This window comes from Carassius gibelio, chromosome B2 (assembly GCF_023724105.1).
Source record: "Carassius gibelio isolate Cgi1373 ecotype wild population from Czech Republic chromosome B2, carGib1.2-hapl.c, whole genome shotgun sequence".
Lineage (NCBI taxonomy): Eukaryota > Metazoa > Chordata > Actinopteri > Cypriniformes > Cyprinidae > Carassius > Carassius gibelio.
In genome coordinates this window covers 32,254,598-32,260,597 of record NC_068397.1, presented here as the reverse complement: position 1 = coordinate 32,260,597, position 6,000 = coordinate 32,254,598, and the positions used below count along the sequence as shown (strand labels likewise).

The 6,000-nt window shown below is 45.5% G+C and overlaps 10 non-coding genes across 10 annotated transcripts; all 10 read left to right on the top strand.

Moving 5' to 3' along the window:
* The first annotated feature begins 769 nt into the window (after positions 1 to 769).
* On the top strand, positions 770 to 841 carry trnap-agg (transfer RNA proline (anticodon AGG)). The gene has a single exon. It is a non-coding gene; the product is annotated as a tRNA-Pro (tRNA).
* Positions 842 to 1,294: 453 nt separating this feature from the next.
* trnaq-cug (transfer RNA glutamine (anticodon CUG)) lies at positions 1,295 to 1,366 on the top strand. The gene has a single exon. It is a non-coding gene; the product is annotated as a tRNA-Gln (tRNA).
* A 406-nt stretch (positions 1,367 to 1,772) lies between these two features.
* trnaq-cug (transfer RNA glutamine (anticodon CUG)) lies at positions 1,773 to 1,844 on the top strand. Its single transcript has one exon. It is a non-coding gene; the product is annotated as a tRNA-Gln (tRNA).
* A 408-nt stretch (positions 1,845 to 2,252) lies between these two features.
* On the top strand, positions 2,253 to 2,324 carry trnap-agg (transfer RNA proline (anticodon AGG)). Its single transcript has one exon. It is a non-coding gene; the product is annotated as a tRNA-Pro (tRNA).
* A 67-nt stretch (positions 2,325 to 2,391) lies between these two features.
* trnaq-cug (transfer RNA glutamine (anticodon CUG)) lies at positions 2,392 to 2,463 on the top strand. The gene has a single exon. It is a non-coding gene; the product is annotated as a tRNA-Gln (tRNA).
* A 492-nt stretch (positions 2,464 to 2,955) lies between these two features.
* trnap-agg (transfer RNA proline (anticodon AGG)) lies at positions 2,956 to 3,027 on the top strand. The gene has a single exon. It is a non-coding gene; the product is annotated as a tRNA-Pro (tRNA).
* A 458-nt stretch (positions 3,028 to 3,485) lies between these two features.
* trnaq-cug (transfer RNA glutamine (anticodon CUG)) lies at positions 3,486 to 3,557 on the top strand. Its single transcript has one exon. It is a non-coding gene; the product is annotated as a tRNA-Gln (tRNA).
* A 395-nt stretch (positions 3,558 to 3,952) lies between these two features.
* trnap-agg (transfer RNA proline (anticodon AGG)) lies at positions 3,953 to 4,024 on the top strand. Its single transcript has one exon. It is a non-coding gene; the product is annotated as a tRNA-Pro (tRNA).
* Positions 4,025 to 4,505: 481 nt separating this feature from the next.
* On the top strand, positions 4,506 to 4,577 carry trnap-agg (transfer RNA proline (anticodon AGG)). The gene has a single exon. It is a non-coding gene; the product is annotated as a tRNA-Pro (tRNA).
* Positions 4,578 to 5,544: 967 nt separating this feature from the next.
* Positions 5,545 to 5,616, top strand: trnaq-cug (transfer RNA glutamine (anticodon CUG)). Its single transcript has one exon. It is a non-coding gene; the product is annotated as a tRNA-Gln (tRNA).
* Positions 5,617 to 6,000: the final 384 nt, after the last annotated feature.

Below are 6,000 nucleotides of genomic sequence, written 5' to 3'. Positions count from 1 at the left end.
TGCTTGCTGGTTAGTTGCTGTTCGCTGAGCCTCCTTGAGTGTTTTCTACACTTCAAACAGATGTGCAGACACTGTAGGTTCCATGGTGTAACGGTTAGCACTCTGGACTCTGAATCCAGCGATCCGAGTTCAAATCTTGGTGGAACCTTCAAGAGTCCAACATATGCTGCTGTCAATTAAGACTAAAGCTGCGTCTGCATGTTTTCATGCCCAGTTCTCACTGCTCTTCTTAGTTCTTCATCTGCAGTTTAAACTTTGACTTGATATTTTTCTAATCATTGGTTTAGGAATGCAGCCCAAGCAGTGGAGATATGGCAAAAAATAGATTCTTGGATCGCTTCACGGACCTGTGAGCCTTCATCTTGCGTTTGCTAGTTGCAGGAGCATCTGAGGGCTAGTTGGAGTTGGGGTTTGTTTTTTTTTTCTTTTATTGCTGAAGAGACCAAGTGGGCCCGAGTTCAAATCCCAGAACTTTCTGATGCTTGCTGGTTAGTTGCTGTTCGCAGAGCCTCCTTGAGTGTTTTCTACACTTCAAACAGATGTGCAGTTCAGCTCATGTGTTTTGTCGTTTGGTATTTTAATCAACATTATTCTACGAAGGCAGGCCAAGCTAGAGCTGTTACGTAAAAATTGAGTTTCTCAGAAATCTGGTCAGTGCATGAGTTCTATGTCTGCCCTTGTCAGCTACAGAGGCAGGATGTTGGAGCGACCGTAGCATCGAGCAGACTGAAGTACGTGGCGAAGTGACCTCCACTGAACAGCAATCTGTGGCTCGTTGGTCTAGGGGTATGATTCTCGCTTAGGGTGCGAGAGGTCCCGGGTTCAAATCCTGGACGAGCCCTCTTCTGTCTTTACAGCATCTTTTCTTGAGCAGTTTCAGTCTATTCTGCCATTCCTGGGCCAAACGTATGCCACTGTCAATTAACACTAAAGCTGCTTCTGCATGTTTTCATACCCACTTCTCGCTGCTCTTCTCAGTTTTCATCTGCAGTTTAAACTTTGACTTGACATTTTTCTAAATATTGGTTTAGGAATGCAAGCAGTGGAGATATGGCAAAAAATAGATTCTTGTATCGCTTCACGGCCCTGTGAGCCTTCATCTTGCTTTTGCTAGTTGCAGGAGCATCTGAGGGCTTGTTGGAGTTGGGGTTTGTTTTTTTTTCTTTTATTGCTGAACGGGACCAAGTGGGCTCGAGTTCAAATCCCAGACCGTTCTGATGCTTGCTGGTTAGTTGCTGTTCGCTGAGCCTCCTTGAGTGTTTTCTACACTTCAAACAGATGTGCAGACACTGTAGGTTCCATGGTGTAACGGTTAGCACTCTGGACTCTGAATCCAGCGATCCGAGTTCAAATCTCGGTGGAACCTTCAAGAGTCCAACATATGCTGCTGTCAATTAAGACTGAAGCTGCATCTGCATGTTTTCATGCCCAGTTCTCGCTGCTCTTCTTAGTTCTTCATCTGCAGTTTAAACTTTGACTTGACATTTTTCTAATCATTGCTTTAGGAATGCAGCCCAAGCAGTGGAGATATGGCAAAAAATAGATTCTTGGATCGCTTCACGGACCTGTGAGCCTTCATCTTGCGTTTGCTAGTTGCAGGAGCATCTGAGGGCTAGTTGGAGTTGGGGTTTGTTTTTTTTTCTTTTATTGCTGAAGAGACCAAGTGGGCCCGAGTTCAAATCCCAGAACGTTCTGATGCTTGCTGGTTAGTTGCTGTTCGCAGAGCCTCCTTGAGTGTTTTCTACACTTCAAACAGATGTGCAGACACTGTAGGTTCCATGGTGTAACGGTTAGCACTCTGGACTCTGAATCCAGCGATCCGAGTTCAAATCTCGGTGGAACCTTCGAGAGTCTGTCTGGCAGTGCTTGGCAAGGAGGAGCTTGGGGTATGTCACAACTTTCTCTGTGGCAGTGTGTCTTAAAATGTATTGGTACAATGGCCTCCTAACAATCTAGAACTCACATAAAACTGAGCAGGAACTAAATTGACAAGACAGGTGTCACCTGACACTCTGTGAAGAAGCATTACAGACCTCAGAAAGCTTCTCATCGGCAAGATTTGTGTGTCACTGCCACGATATTGGTTTCTGCTGTTAAATTCAGCTCATGTGTTTTGTCGTTTGGTATTTTAATCAACATTATTCTACGAAGGCAGGCCAAGCTAGAGCTGGTACGTAAAAATTGAGTTTCTCAGAAATCTGGTCAGTGCATGAGTTCTATGTCTGCCCTTGTCAGCTACAGAGCCAATCTGTGGCTCGTTGGTCTAGGGGTATGATTCTCGCTTAGGGTGCGAGAGGTCCCGGGTTCAAATCCCGGAAGAGCCCTCTTCTGTCTTTACAGCATCTTTTCTTGAGCAGTTTCTACACTTCAAACAGATGTGCAGACACTGTAGGTTCCATGGTGTAACGGTTAGCACTCTGGACTCTGAATCCAGCGATCCGAGTTCAAATCTCGGTGGAACCTTCGAGAGTCTGTCTGGCAGTGCTTGGCAAGGAGGAGCTTGGGGTATGTCACAACTTTCTCTGTGGCAGTGTGTCTTAAAATGTATTGGTACAGTGGCCTGCTTTAACAATGGCCTCCTAACAATCTAGAACTCACATAAAACTGAGCAGGAACTAAATTGACAAGACAGGTGTCACCTGACACTCTGTGAAGAAGCATTACAGACCTCAGAAAGCTTCTCATCGGCAAGATTTGTGTTTCACTGCCACGATGTTGGTTTCTGCTGTTAAATTCAGCTCATGTGTTTTGTCGTTTGGTATTTTAATCAACATTATTCTACGAAGGCAGGCCAAGCTAGAGCTGGTACGTAAAAATTGAGTTTCTCAGAAATCTGGTCAGTGCATGAGTTCTATGTCTGCCCTTGTCAGCTACAGAGGCAGGATGTTGGAGCGACCGTAGCATCGAGCAGACTGAAGTACGTGGCGAAGTGACCTCCACTGAACAGCAATCTGTGGCTCGTTGGTCTAGGGGTATGATTCTCGCTTAGGGTGCGAGAGGTCCCGGGTTCAAATCCCGGACGAGCCCTCTTCTGTCTTTACAGCATCTTTTCTTGAGCAGTTTCAGTCTATTCTGCCATTCCTGGGCCAAATGTATGCCACTGTCAATTAAGACTAAAGCTGCGTCTGCATGTTTTCATACCCACTTCTCGCTGCTCTTCTTAGTTCTTCATCTGCAGTTTAAACTTTGACTTGACATTTTTCTAATCATTGGTTTAGGAATGCAGCCCAAGCAGTGGAGATATGGCAAAAAATAGATTCTTGGATCGCTTCACGGACCTGTGAGCCTTCATCTTGCGTTTGCTAGTTGCAGGAGCATCTGAGGGCTTGTTGGAGTTGGGGTTTGTTTTTTTTCTTTTATTGCTGAACGGGACCAAGTGGGCCCGAGTTCAAATCCCAGACCGTTCTGATGCTTGCTGGTTAGTTGCTCTTCGCTGAGCCTCCTTGAGTGTTTTCTGCACTTCAAACAGATGTGCAGACACTGTAGGTTCCATGGTGTAATGGTTAGCACTCTGGACTCTGAATCCAGCGATCCGAGTTCAAATCTCGGTGGAACCTTCAAGAGTCCAACATATGCTGCTGTCAATTAAGACTAAAGCTGCGTCTGCATGTTTTCATGCCCAGTTCTCGCTGCTCTTCTTAGTTCTTCATCTGCAGTTTAAACTTTGACTTGACATTTTTCTAATCATTGTTGTTGTGTCACTGCCACGATGTTGGTTTCTGCTGTTAAATTCAGCTCATGTGTTTTGTCGTTTGGTATTTTAATCAACATTATTCTACGAAGGCAGGCCAAGCTAGAGCTGTTACGTAAAAATTGAGTTTCTCAGAAATCTGGTCAGTGCATGATTTCTATGTCTGCCCTTGTCAGCTACAGAGGAAGGATGTTGGAGCGACCGTAGCATCGAGCAGATTGAAGTACGTGGCGAAGTGACCTCCACTGAACAGCAATCTGTGGCTCGTTGGTCTAGGGGTATGATTCTCGCTTAGGGTGCGAGAGGTCCCGGGTTCAAATCCCGGAAGAGCCCTCTTCTGTCTTTACAGCATCTTTTCTTGAGCAGTTTCAGTCTATTCTGCCATTCCTGGGCCAAACGTATGCCACTGTCAATTAAGACTGAAGCTGCGTCTGCATGTTTTCATACCCACTTCTCGCTGCTCTTCTTAGTTCTTCATCTGCAGTTTAAACTTTGACTTGACATTTTTCTAATCATTGGTTTAGGAATGCAGCCCAAGCAGTGGAGATATGGCAAAAAATAGATTCTTGGATCGCTTCACGGACCTGTGAGCCTTCATCTTGCGTTTGCTAGTTGCAGGAGCATCTGAGGGCTTGTTGGAGTTGGGGTTTGTTTTGTAGAGCTGGTACGTAAAAATTGAGTTTCTCAGAAATCTGGTCAGTGCATAAGCTCTGTTTCTGCCCTTGTCAGCTACAGAGGCAGGATGTTGGAGCGACCGTAGCATCGAGCAGAGTGAAGTACGTGGCGAAGTGACCTCCACTGAACAGCAATTTGTGGCTTGTTGGTCTAGGGGTATGATTCTCGCTTAGGGTGCGAGAGGTCCCGGGTTCAAATCCCGGACGTGCCCTCTTCTGTCTTTACAGCATCTTTTCTTGAGCAGTTTCAGTCTATTCTGCCATTCCTGGGCCAAACGTATGCCACTGTCAATTAAGACTAAAGCTGCGTCTGCATGTTTTCATACCCACTTCTCGCTGCTCTTCTCAGTTTTCATCTGCAGTTTAAACTTTGACTTGACATTTTTGTAATCATTGGTTTAGGAATGCAGCCCAAGCAGTGGAGATATGGCAAAAAATAGATTCTTGGATCGCTTCACGGCCCTGTGAGCCTTCATCTTGCGTTTGCTAGTTGCAGGAGCATCTGAGGGCTTGTTGGAGTTGGGGTTTGTTTTTTTTTCTTTTATTGCTGTACGGGAGCAAGTGGGCCCGAGTTCAAATCCCAGAACATTCTGATGCTTGCTGGTTAGTTGCTGTTCGCAGAGCCTCCTTGAGTGTTTTCTACACTTCAAACAGATGTGCAGACACTGTAGATTCTCGCTTAGGGTGCGAGAGGTCCCGGGTTCAAATCCCGGACGAGCCCTCTTCTGTCTTTACAGCATCTTTTCTTGAGCAGTTTCAGTCTATTCTGCCATTCCTGGGCCAAACGTATGCCACATTCAATTAAGACTAAAGCTGCGTCTGCATGTTTTCATACCCACTTCTCGCTGCTCTTCTTAGTTCTTCATCTGCAGTTTAAACTTTGACTTGACATTTTTCTAATCATTGGTTTAGGAATGCAGCCCAAGCAGTGGAGATATGGCAAAAAATAGATTCTTGGATCGCTTCACGGACCTGTGAGCCTTCATTTTGCGTTTGCTAGTTGCAGGAGCATCTGAGGGCCTGTTGGAGTTGGGGTTTGTTTTTTTTCTTTTATTGCTGAACGGGACCAAGTGGGCCCGAGTTCAAATCCCAGACCGTTCTGATGCTTGCTGGTTAGTTGCTGTTTGCTGAGCCTCCTTGAGTGTTTTCTACACTTCAAACAGATGTGCAGACACTGTAGGTTCCATGGTGTAATGGTTAGCACTCTGGACTCTGAATCCAGCGATCCGAGTTCAAATCTCGGTGGAACCTTCAAGAGTCCAACATATGCTGCTGTCAATTAAGACTAAAGCTGCGTCTGCATGTTTTCATGCCCAGTTCTCGCTGCTCTTCTTAGTTCTTCATCTGCACTTTAAACTTTGACTTGACATTTTTCTAATCATTGGTTTAGGAATGCAGCCCAAGCAGTGGAGATATGGCAAAAAATAGATTCTTGGATCGCTTCACGGACCTGTGAGCCTTCATCTTGCGTTTGCTAGTTGCAGGAGCATCTGAGGGCTAGTTGGAGTTGGGGTTTGTTTTTTTTTCTTTTATTGCTGAAGAGACCAAGTGGGCCCGAGTTCAAATCCCAGAACGTTCTGATGCTTGCTGGTTAGTTGCTGTTCGCAGAGCCTCCTTTAGTGTTTTCTACACTTC